The sequence below is a fragment of the Zingiber officinale genome, chromosome 7B (genome assembly GCF_018446385.1).
Source record: "Zingiber officinale cultivar Zhangliang chromosome 7B, Zo_v1.1, whole genome shotgun sequence".
In the NCBI taxonomy this organism is placed as follows: domain Eukaryota; kingdom Viridiplantae; phylum Streptophyta; class Magnoliopsida; order Zingiberales; family Zingiberaceae; genus Zingiber; species Zingiber officinale.
Window position 1 is genome coordinate 97,180,016 of NC_055999.1, and position 12,749 is coordinate 97,192,764.

The window sequence follows — 12,749 nt, forward strand, 5'->3', positions numbered from 1 at the left end:
AAAGGGCTGAGGGCTTCTACAGTGGAGTCTCTCTCTTACTCTTCTTCTTCCTCTCTGTTCCTTCTTGCTGCTACTATTTCTCTAGAGCTTTGCTGAGCTCTCGTCTAAGCTTCGCGTGAGTTTTCTTTCGGCTGGGTTCCTGCTGTTGTAGGCGTCGCTTGAAGCTGCTGCTTCATCCAGTCGAAGAGAAGGCAAGTAAGCGAAGGTTTTACAGTTGTATTGTATTTTGCTTCTTGCTGTTGTAAGTTTTTGTGGCGAGGTTTCTCCACCCATAAGGAGTTTATATTAGCAGGTTTTCCGGGGGCTCATCCACCGACGGATTGATAGGCTTCGTCCACCTTACGGACACGCCGAGGAGTAGGAGTATCATCTCCGAACCTCGTTACATCTTCGTGTTGAGGTTTGCTTCTCCTTTTTCGTTTCTATTTGTTATTTCCGCTGCACTAACCCTAATCGTAGGAAGAAACGAAAGAATTTGAGGTCGACTATTCATACCCCCCCTCTCTAGCCGCGTCCATCGATCCTAACAATGGAAACGCCGGATGGAGGTATTTTTCAAGAAAAAATTTGACATTTGCTTAATTATGAAATATGGCTATGCAGTTCCAAAAGATAAAGAAGAAAACACGTGGAGGAAGAAGGAGCAAGCCGATTTTATCGTCAACAGAAAGGCAGAATTCCACCTGCTTAGCGTGCTGCCACCATAAGAGGTAAGTCGAATCAGAAGCTACGACTTTGCGAAAGACCTCTGGGAAAAATTCCTGGAACTTCACAAAGGTACCTCGGAAGCTAAGCTAGCGAGGTTTGACATCCTCCAGACCCAATTAACGAACCTCCGAATAAACCAAGGCGAGAAGGTAGCGCAACTCCAAGCAAGGATCAAAGAGCTGATCACGCAACTAACCAATCTTGGAGAAGAAGTAACGAACCGGGACTCAATCCGGTACGTGCTCAACGCCTTCCCCAGAACTCCAGAGTGGGCCTCCTTAGTAGATGCGTACTACATCTCTAAGGACTTCGAGGTAAGTACTTTAGAAAATTTATTTTCTACGTTTGAACTTCACGAATCTTGAGTTGCAGAGCCCAATGAAGTAAAGAAGACTAGTCAGAACATTGCCTTAAAGGCAAAAACAAACGCTTCTGACTCTGACGCATCGATTGACGAAAACGAAGCTGCGTTAATGGTAAGATGTTTTAATAAGTTTTTTAAATCTAACAAATTTAGATCGCAGTCGAGTAAACGTCATCAAAAGACAAGGACAGTCCATTGCTACAATTGCAACGAAGAAGGGCACATTAAGGATGACTGCCTAAAGTTAAAGAAAAAGGAGAAAGAGAAGGTAAAGACAAAGTACAAGAAACCAGAATCCTCCAAGCACAAGAACCTGAAGGCCACTTGGTCAGATTCATCATCCTCCGAGTCAGACCTCGAAGAATTCTCGGGATTAGTGCTAATGGCAAGCCATCAGCTGGAAGAAGAGTCAACCTCAGAAATGAGCATAGATGAAGGGGGAGGAACATCAGAAGAGGAAAGCTGCAGTGAAGGGGGAGCATCACCAAGTCAGGTAAGTAAGGTACACACCCTAACCCCTACTCTGTCATTTCAATTTATCAAGTCTCTTTCAAAAGATTTATTTAAATTAGAAAAAGAAAATGTTGAATTGAAATTGAACCTAGCAAAAGCATGCCCACTAGAAATGTATGATAATCTAAAATTAGAAAATGAAAAATTAAAAGTTGAGATTGAGAAATTGAGAAATAATGATGCATGCTTAAATAAATTTCCAAAATCAAAATTAAGAATTTATGAAAAATTAAACTGGTATATTAGAAAACATCAGGGACAACTTAGGAAAGTTCCCAGAAATTATATACCCCCAAAATTTTTGAATAATCCTATAGGAAGGAACCTCTATTAGGTTCCGAAATCTGTGCTAAATTAATTTGTTTAATTAAGGCTTTCAAGAGAAAAAATTAAACAAAGAATTTCTTTATGAAGCTTTGTCTAAGGAAGTGGTTGTTGCTCCAATAACCAAGAAGGCCTAGTGCCTCGCCATGACCTGGAAGCTGAAATATTGAAATAAAATGTTTAATTAACTTTCTGAAAAAACATTAAACTAGAATTAAATAATGCTTTGAATTTTTTTTTTAACATTTTTGAAAAATTCAAAAAATTCAGTTTACTTAGAAATTTTTGAAAATTCTAAAAATTAATTTTGACTTAGAAATTATTTTGAAAAATTCTAAAAATTGAGTTTACTTAGAAATTTTTTGAAAATTCTAAAAATTAATTTTGACTTAGAAATTATTTTGAAAAATTCCATTTTGTTTAGAAAATTTTGGAATATTCATCTTACTCAAAATTTTTTCAAACTTAAAAATCTGCTAAATATTTTTAAATATCATACTCTTACCCCGTTTTGCTGTGATCAAAGGGGGAGAGATTAGTACAAGTCTAGGGGGAGATCATTTTTTTTCAAAATTTTTTTCTCTTAAACTTTTATTTAGTTACAATTTTACTTATTGCAAATTTATGCTTAAAATGTTAGTTTAGTAATTCTCTTTAAAATTACTATTTGTCTATTTTTTACCCTAACTTGAACTTGGGTTGATGCACATTAAAAAGGGGGAGATTGTTGGACCCCCGCGGGTGTTTTGATGTGATCAACCAAGTTGGTTAGGTCCTGCTTTGTGTTTGACCCCTGTGTCTGAGTGTGCAGGAGCTTAGGAGCGCAAGAAGTCGAGCAGAAGATGCAGCTAGCGAGAAAGACGGCACGGGAAGAGAGCCGACGGGCTCGGTGCGTCTGAAGGACGAGAGAGCTGCGGAAGAGTACACCGGTGGGCGAGAAGAACGTACGCGGCATTCGAGGGACGTTAAGCCGGGAGGAAGGCTGCTCGAGGAGAAGGCCGAAAATTGGGTTCGGGTGAGCCCTATTTCGGTTGACCGGAATCACCCAAAAGAACGGGACTTTGGAAGACGAAGCAAAGAAGCAAGTAAACTGGAAAAAGCTGCCAGCCAGCTTAGAGGCGCCTCCATCAGGCTTGGAGGCGTCTCCAGCTTGAAGGCGCCTTCAATGTCTGTTGGAGGCGCCTCGGACCTGGCAGAAGTGAACGTTGAGCTTTAGGATAAAGTTTTATCCACTCTCTCGATGGAGGCGCCTTCGACCTTTATTGGAGGCGCCTCGAACATCCGAGATAGAATTTCTAGAGGCTATATAAAGGCCTATGGAATTAGGAATTAGAAATCTATTGTTCCATCAACTCTGTAGTCAATTCCTAGCAATAGTTCTGAGCTGTTAGAGTTCTCCGCCTTCAGAGAAGGAGATTTTTCTAGTGCACTGTTCATCGCCTTGGATTAACAACCTTCTTGGTTGTAACCAGGTTAACTCTCGGTCTTCTCTGTCCTTCTGTTTTGCTTTATTGTTTTAGTTATTTTATTATTATTGCTATTGCACTTTCGAGTTGAAAGATCCGAGGAGGGTAGTTTTAATTTGTGCAGGCAATTCACCCCCCTCTTGCCGGCCTCTGTGTTGGTTAATCATAGGAAAATGTACCGGTTCCACTGTACAAAATTTTTTTGTACAAGTGTCGAACCTTTCCTTAAATAAACTATTGTGTTCTTTAGAAGTTAAATTAGGAATCGCAGACGGAACTTAACATCATTGATTCCAAATTTAACTTATCTGTTCTTGATGGTTTAGATTTGAATCGCAAGCGGAACTTAATACTATTGATTCAAATATGTAACGCCCGAAAATTCTCAAAGTAATTTTAGAGATATTCTATGATTTTTCTGGAATTTTAGAATATTTTTATGGAATTTTTGGAGTAGCAGAAGTAGCAAAAAAAGAAAAAAAAAAGAAGATAAAAACGTAAAATAGCCTAAGCGGGAATTGAACCCGAGATCTAGCGAACTCTATGCCTTATAGGGTGACTTAGTAACCAGGAGGCCCCAGTAGGGGTGTGCTGAAAGGGAAGGAGAGCAATTATATTTAAGGTTTAGTTGGGGTGTAATTATCACTTAATATAAATAGGGAATTTAAGTGAGAATTGTTAATTCTTGAACGACAATTCTTCTTTTCCCTCAACCTCACCCGGCGACCCCTCTCTCTCCAAAACCTCTTGGCGCCCAAGTTCAAGAAGACCTAGGGTTTCCTCCCTAGGGCCATAGGAGCACCTTCCGGCGACAATTCCGGCACGAGGACGCTCTCCTCCGCGAGAAGAACGCATAGACGCAAGAAGATCGTCGAAGAGATCTCTTCTCTGGAAAACCTAGTGATTGGATTGTAAGGAAAATTAGCGCAGGAAGTGAGTAACCCCTCACCTGCAGTATAAGTAGCTATTTGTATGTTTCTATGCTTTAGTTTTGTAATATGCAAATCCATCAGTACGTAGGGTGTGAATTAGTGCACACCAAGTGCTCGATGAAATGGTTAGCACAACTAAATGCCGCAGTAGGCATTTTAATAGTTTAGTTAAATGCTGTAGATGCATTTAAATAGTATACTTAGCCTTGTTTCAGCTTATATGGGACTACGGTCCAATGGGTGGGCTCCCACAGTCGCCTCTAGGTTCAGATAACCTAGTTCTAGGTTCAGATAACCTAGTAAAAGCAAGTTAAGATAAATCAGTTTATAAACAGTATTTTACTTTATCAGAGACTCTATACTGGACTCTCAGATGTCCTTGGGTTGGACTCCCACAGTCGTCCCTAGGTTTAGATAACCTAGTAAACCCTACTAAATTCGGGTCTTGCAACCCCGGGTCTAGATAGGGATGTGCGCATAGCAAGTACAGTTGTCGGGCCCAACAGCAGCATGATTAGTATTTTTATCTACTTATGAAAATAGTTTTCAAATTTCACAAAACCGATAAATGAATTCAGCTTAGCTTCAGTTCACTTTTCTATAGATATAGCAGATAGCTTTATGTTTAGTTCTTGATTGTCATGATTTATATGCTCATGTGCCATGTTTTAGCATTTCTAGTATGATTCTCAGCTTTCATATCAGCATAACATCTTTTAAAAAGCATGATTTCCGTAAATGCATGTTTTTGTGAGGTAGATGGTTTCTTTCTAAGCTCTCAAGCTTATAGTTGCATTTTCCTTATACTGCAGATAAAGGTAAAGGGAAGATGGAATAGCGGAGGCTGGAGGCAATGCGATGAAGATGTGTGTGAAAAGAAACCTGGAATAAAGATCCTTGGGGGAAATTAGTAAATTAAGAACTTAGTACTTCTTATAATATTACTTTTCTGCACTTTTAGATGTTAAGTGTCTTGATTCATGAGAGTATACACTATGTTATGCTTAGATTGTCATTTGTCATGATAGTAGATAGCTAACCGTGAGTAATGGCATGCCCAGTAGTAGTGTTATGGTTGTAGTTGAATTCCTGAAAGTTCTGTACTAGATCGGGTCTGATTTCTGCGGAAATCAGAAACCCAATCGATCAGCCGATCGATACAGAACGCTAGGGAGTCGATTAGCTGATCGATTGGGGAGCCCTCGATCGATCAGCCGATCGATCGAAACGCGATCTGTCGCGTATAGAGAGCTGATGAGTCGATCAGCTGATCGATCGGCCATGGATCGATCAGCCAATCGATCGGGAATTAATTCCTGCAAACAGAGAGCCTCTGAATCGATCATTGGATCAATTGGCCAGGCTGGATTGATCAGCCGATCGATCCAGTTTTGACCCCGTGCACAGTAGCGAGTTGGATCGATCAGTGGATCGATCAGACCACTCCAATCGATCAACCGATCGATTGGAACGTCTGATCTCAGCTAGAAGTGCCAAAATTTAGATTTTGACCAAATAGGAAGTTAAGCTCCTTCCTTTAGCATATATATAACTTCAGAAATGTATCCCGAATATAAATTTCAGATTTCATCGTAAATTGCAGAGAGTTTTAATTAGTTCAGTTCTTTTCCGCACAAGAATAGTTAGCAGTAAGTAACCCCCGGCCTTATAGCATAGTCAGTAGGAGGCGGGGCGTTACAAAATTCACCTATGTTATTAATTCCATTAAATATTAATTTCTAAAATTGGCTTCCAGGACTGCATGGCGAGGCACATGGCCTTCATGGATATGGGAGCAACCACTGCCGCCTAGACAAAGTCTTTTAAGGAAAGCTAATATTTAATTTCCTTAAATAACTCTAGGTTAACAAAAAAGAAATAAGTTTCCAAATCTTTTTACAAAAAAGGATTTTACATAACCCAAGGCAAATAAGGAAAAACTTTTTACAAAAAATAAAATCATCTAAGAGTTTTTCCTTTTTCCTTTTTATTTTTCCTTTTCTTTCCTCTTGATTGAATCAATCACCAATTTTAATTTTGTGATGATTTTAATTAATTTAATATAGCCGGCCACTTGCTTGGGCACCAAGCAAGGTGGTCGACCACCTCATCAAGGGGAAAAAGGAAATATATTTTTATAAAATTTTACAAGAAAAACTCTTATAAAATTTTACAAGCTCTCTTTCCTAAAGTAGGAGTTAAAAAAGGAAAGTTCTAAAAATTAAAACCATGTTTTAAAATTTAAAACTTCTCTTATAAAATTTCCTTTTTTAACATGATGATAGAAAATTTTAATTTTAAAACTTATCTTCCTTTTTTTCTTAAACCATGAGGATGGTTAAAAAAGGAAAGTTTTAAAACTTTTAAAACTCTCTATTAAAACATGTGGCCAAATTCAAATAAGGAAAGTTTTTAAAATTAAAATCTCTCTAAAACTTATAGTTTTCACAAAGAGAAGATTTTAAAATTAAAACAACCCTCCTTGTTTGAATATTGTGGTCGACTCCTTCATGCTTGGTCACCAAGCAAAGGGTCGACCCATATAGATGATGGTCGGCCCTTGCTTGGTCACCAAGCATTGGACCACTTATGGACACCAAGAAGAGCTTTTTGGATGGACTTGAGGCTATAATGAGGCTCGACAGGGACCTAGAGGAGAAATTGACTTGGAGTGAGCTTGAGTATCCCACTCGAACACACAACTCGAGTTCATCATAACTCATTCCACTAGAGAGTTATTACAACACTCACATTACATTATGGGCTCCTTCTTATGTTGAGTGTTAGTCCCTTGTGTTTAAGATTACGAATGCCCGTTAATTAAGTAAGTTCTTGACAACTCACTTAATTAATATCTGGCTCAAGAGTAGTACCACTCGACTTTATTGTCATGACTAAGTCCACTGCGGGGTTTAACATGACAATCCTTATGTCTCCTCTTGGGGCATTCTCAACCCAGATAACTAGGACGTAGATTCTATAATCAACAACACACATTATAAGTAATATCGTTTCCCATATCGGGCATATTGATTTATCGAGCTAAACCTCACCCTTTGATAAGTCAAAGAAATAAATATTAAATATATGTGCTTGTTATTATATTAGGATTAAGAGCACACACTTCCATAATAACTAAGGTCTAGTTCTTTTACTAAGTCAGTACAAAAAGAACTTACCTAAATGGTCCTACTCAATACACTTAAAGTGTATCAGTGTAATTTATTAGTTAAGATAAACTAATACTTAATTACACTATGACTATTTTGATGGTTTGTTCCTTTCCATCTTAGTCGTGAGCAATTGTTTATAATTTATAGAGAACCGACAACATGATCTTCTGAGTGTGACACCACACTCCATGTTATCTACTATATAAATTAATTGAACAATTATACGTTTAACAAATAAATACAGATATTGACCAATGTGATTCTTTTATTTAAAAATAAATGTTTACAAAAGCTAGGCTTTTAGTATACGCTCCAACAATCTCCCACTTATACTAAAAGACTATGCTGTCGTATCTATTGCCATATATCGATTCCATCCCTCACGCCGATCATAAGCAAGGGCCTGTCAGGTTATCTGCTGATGCAATCTTGACGACGACAACTTCTCCTCGCTGACGATGTCTCGTGTCGGTGGTACTTCGCTCTATATGTTTACTTGCCTTATGGGCTCGTGGTTCCTTCGAGTTTGCAAGCCGCTATTATCACAATAAATTGTGATGATCTTGACAAACCAGGAATCACATCTAAGTCCATTAGAAATTCCGAGCCATCTGACTTCTTTGGGCGCCTCAAGGTGCCACTCGACTTCCTGGTTGAGTCAGGGCGTTTCTACTTAACACTCCTCCGCAACGGCTCCACCTCCTAGAGTAAACACATACCGACGTAGACTTACTATTGTCCCTATCGATTGGAAATCCGAATCAGTGTAACCCGGGAGCAAATCATCTTCTTGGTAAACTAGCGTATAGTCTCAGTCCTTCTCGTGTACTTTAATATATGCTTCTGTGATCGATGTCCTTGTCCAGGGTTACTCTTGTTGGAGTGTATACTGAAAGCCTAAGCTTTGTAAACATTCATTATGAATAAAGAATCACATTTGGTCAAATTGTCTACATTTGTTTGTAGTTGTTCATTTAATTTATATTGTAGATAACATAGTATGTGGTGTCACATACGAAGATGATGTTATCAATACCTTATAAATTATAAACGTAGCTCACGACTAAAATGGAAAGGAACAAACCATTAGAAGGTCGTAGTGTAATTGGGTATTAGTTTATCTTGACTATATAATTACACTAGTACACTCGAGTGTATTGAGTAGGACCATTAGAGGTCGTTTCTTTTATCTTGATTTTATAAAGAGCAAGACCTCGGTTATTATGGAAGTGTGTCTTAATCCTAATATAATAACAAGCACGTATGTTTGATATTTATTTCTTTAATTTATCGATGGGTGAGATTTAGTTCGATGAATCAATAAACCCAGATAAGTTGGGAAATGGTATCACTTATAGTGTGTGTTGTTGATTATAGAAGAAGCGTGTCCTAGAGATACTAGGTTGATAATGTCCCCAAGAGGAGCTCATAAGGATTGTGTTAAACCCTGCGGTGGACTTAGTCCATGACGATAAGGTTGAGTGGTACTACTCTTGGACTTAGACATTAATTAAATGAGTTGTCGATAACTTAATTAGTGGACATTCGATATCTTAAACAGAGACTAACACACTCATAAGAAGGAGCCCAAAATGTAATTTGGGATTGGTGCGGTAGTTCAATGATAGTTCTCTAGTGGAATGAATTATCGATAAAATTAAGTTGTGTTCGAGGCGAACACGGAATTTATCGGGAGACCGAAACCAATTCCTCCTCTCGGTCCCTATCGTAGCCTCTTATTTATGAGTTCTATACCCACCTATACCCACCTTCATACCCATGTTGTAGGGGCCGGCCTACTGGGTATAAAATTGGGTGGTAGGCTAGCTTGAACCCAACTAGTAGGGCCCAAATAAAATTAAAAGAAATTTAATTTTAATTTTTATTATTATGTGGAAGATATAATTTAAAGAGAATTAAAAATAAAATATCTCTCTTGTAAAAGATCTAAAGATTAAAGAAAGAGATTAGATCTCTTTCCTTTATAGATTGGAGAGATGTTTTATTTTCTCTTTAAAATTATTCACATGTTGATAAAATTAAAATTATAGAAATTCTTTTTATCATGAAGAGATTTTAAAGAAATTTTATTTTTAAAATTTAAAAGAAATTAGGAAGTTTTAATTGTTGATTAAAACTTGTCGATTGTTCTCCAATGATGTGCCGGCCATTGAAGTTTGATTTGGAAAATTTATTTTATTTTCTAAATTAAATCATGTCGAGAAATTGAGGAAATTTTATTGTAATTAAATTTCCTAATTTGCTTAAGCCAAGGAATATAAAAAAGGGTGCCTTCATGGGATAACCCTTATTATTTCTCTTCCTCTCTTATTCTTTGGTGTGGTACCAACACCCTTTCCCTCTCTTCTTCTTGTGGTGGCGAACCTCCCTCTCCCTTGGAGCTCTTGTGGTGGCGGGATACTACTCGGAGAAGAAGAAGAAGAAGGAGAAAAAGCTAGCATCTCTTGGAGCTTGGTTAGTGTTTTGATTTTCTTCCTTGGTGAAGCTTCCTCTTTGTTAGCCGAACCTAGCTAGGAGGAGAAGAAGGTGATTGGTGGTTTCTCGTCTCGGAAGATCGTTGCCCACACAACGTTCGAGGTTAGAAGAGGAATACGGTAGAAGATCAAGAGGTCTTTTTAGAAGGTATAACTAGTAGTTTTTCCTTTTCCGCATCATGCTAGTTATTTATGGAAATAATACCAAATACAAGAGGCTTACGTTCTAGAATTTCGAATATGTTTTTCGAAGTTGTGTTCTTTATTTTCTTTCTTTTCCTTGTGATTTGATTGTTCTTTTTGGTTAACCTAAAGTTATTTTAGGAAATTAAATATTAGCTTTCTATTAAAGGTTTTGTCTAGTCGGTGGTGGTTGCTCCCATATCTAAGAAGGCCATGTGCCTCGCCACGTCAGGAAACCTTTTATGAAATTAATATTTAATGGAATTAATAACTAAGGAGACTTGGGTCAATAAGTTCCGCAGGAGATCCAAGTCAAAACCTAAAAGAACAAATAGATTAAGTTTTGGATCAAACGTGTTAAGTTCCGCAGGCGATCCAAAATTTAATTTAAAAGAACACATGGTAGCTAGGAAAAGGTTCAGACCTTTGTACAAAATTTTTGTACAGTGGAACCTATAGGTTTTCCGAGTAGCAACCAACAACTCTGATATCTACTAACCATGCCCACGACAAAACAGATATCAGGTCTCGTACATAACATTGCATACATAAGGCTTTCTACAACCAAAGCATAAGGAACTGCCTTCATGTCCTCTATCTCCTTTGATGTCTTCGGAGACATCTCTTTAGATAAAGCTACTCCATGCCTAAAAGGTAAGAAACCTTTCTTGGAGTTTTGCATGCTAAAACGAGCAAGGATTGTATCTATATATAAAGCTTGGGATAGGCACAACATTCTTTTCTTGCGATCCCTTATAACTTTGATCCCAAGAATGTGTGCACATTCTTCTAAGTCCTTCATATCAAATTGTTTGGACAACCATACTCTTACGTCCGATAATACCTTGACATTGTTGCCAATTAACAAAATATCATCTACGTATAGTACAAGAAATACCACCACATTTCCGTTACACTTCTTGTATACACAAGACTCATCCGGAAATCCATATGATTGGATTACTTCATTAAACCGGATGTTCCAAGATCTCTCAGCTCATAAATGGACCGATTGAGCTTACACTAGATGCTCTTTGTCCTTTTCATGAACCCATCCGGTTGTTTCATATGGATGTTTTCTTGAGACTTAGAGAAAGGCGTCTTGACATCCAATCTCATAATCCATATAAGCGTGATGGATAAGAGTATCGGATAGACTTAAGCATAGCTACCGAAAAAGTCTCCTCATAATCGATTCCCTCTTTCTGAGTACCCTTTCACAACAAGCCTTGCTTTGAAAGTTTCTATTTTCCCATCTATCCTCTTTTCCTTTTGTAGATCCACTTGCATCCAATGGTTTTATACCATTGTTCTACAAGCTCCTACACCTTATTAGAATACATAGATTCTTTTGAATTCATTGCCTTTACCAAGAATCTGCATCTATATCTTGGGTGCTTATCGTATGTTCGGGATCGGGTTCGTGTTTACAGGATAAAGTCAAGACTCTCCCAAAACATGAATCTCTCAGGTTGCCACACAACCCTCCCACTACGACGAGACACTTTCTCTGGCTGTGTATCACGTGTTGCAGTTTCTTGTGGTACTTTATCTTGTACTGTTGGTACTAAAGTAGACGTGTCCTCTCTAATTTCTTCTAGAACAATTTCACTCATGAGCTTAAAGTTCATTACATAATCTTCTTCTAAAAATCGAGCATTAGTGCTAAAAATGATTTTCTAATTTTTAAGATTATAAAACAAATCACCTTTCGTTCCCTTAGGATATCCCACAAATGCATAAACTTCTCGTGATTCCACTTGTCGATATCTCCCTTGCGTATGTTTGGACTACTATATCAGGATATGATTTAGACTAGGCTTTATTCCATAATTCCATGGGAGTAGAAGGAACTGTTTTAGAATGTACCATTCTGAGGATTGTTGTTTCCAGAGCATATCCCAAAATGAATTTGTAATTACAATAACTCATCATCGATCTAACCATTTCCATAAGAGTCCATTTCTTCGTTAGCCACATCATTCTGTTGAGGTGTATCATGTGATTGAATCCCGACTTCGATAAGTAATTCCTAAACTCTCCAGAGAGGTATCATCGTAGTGTCTTGATATTTTTAACAAGATGTTTCTGTACATCAGCCCTATATTCTTTGAACTTGTCAAAGCATTCAGACTTGCGGCACATCAGGTAAATATATCTGTATCTTGAATAATCATCTATAAAGGAGACGAAATATTCTTAACCACCTCTTGCCTGGATAGACATAGGACCACACAAATCAGAATGAACCAGTTCTAACGCATCTTTGGCTATATATCCCTTGACCTTAAAAGGTCTTTTGGTCATTTTACCTTCCAAGTAAGATTCACATGTTGAAAAATTTTCCAACTCTAATGAACCCAAGAGTCCATCGGCTACAAGCCTTTGAATCCTACTTAAGTTAATATGTTCATGTCACGCCCCCAGAGGAGTCCTTGCCAGAAGAAATTTCGGCAGCATCTCCCCTGTATGGCGGACAATCTGAAACATTACTACATCACCATATACCTCAGCCACATGCGGCTGGAATAGATAACAATATAGAAATAACACACACACACAATTAATATACACAGCCTACCTGGCTGGAC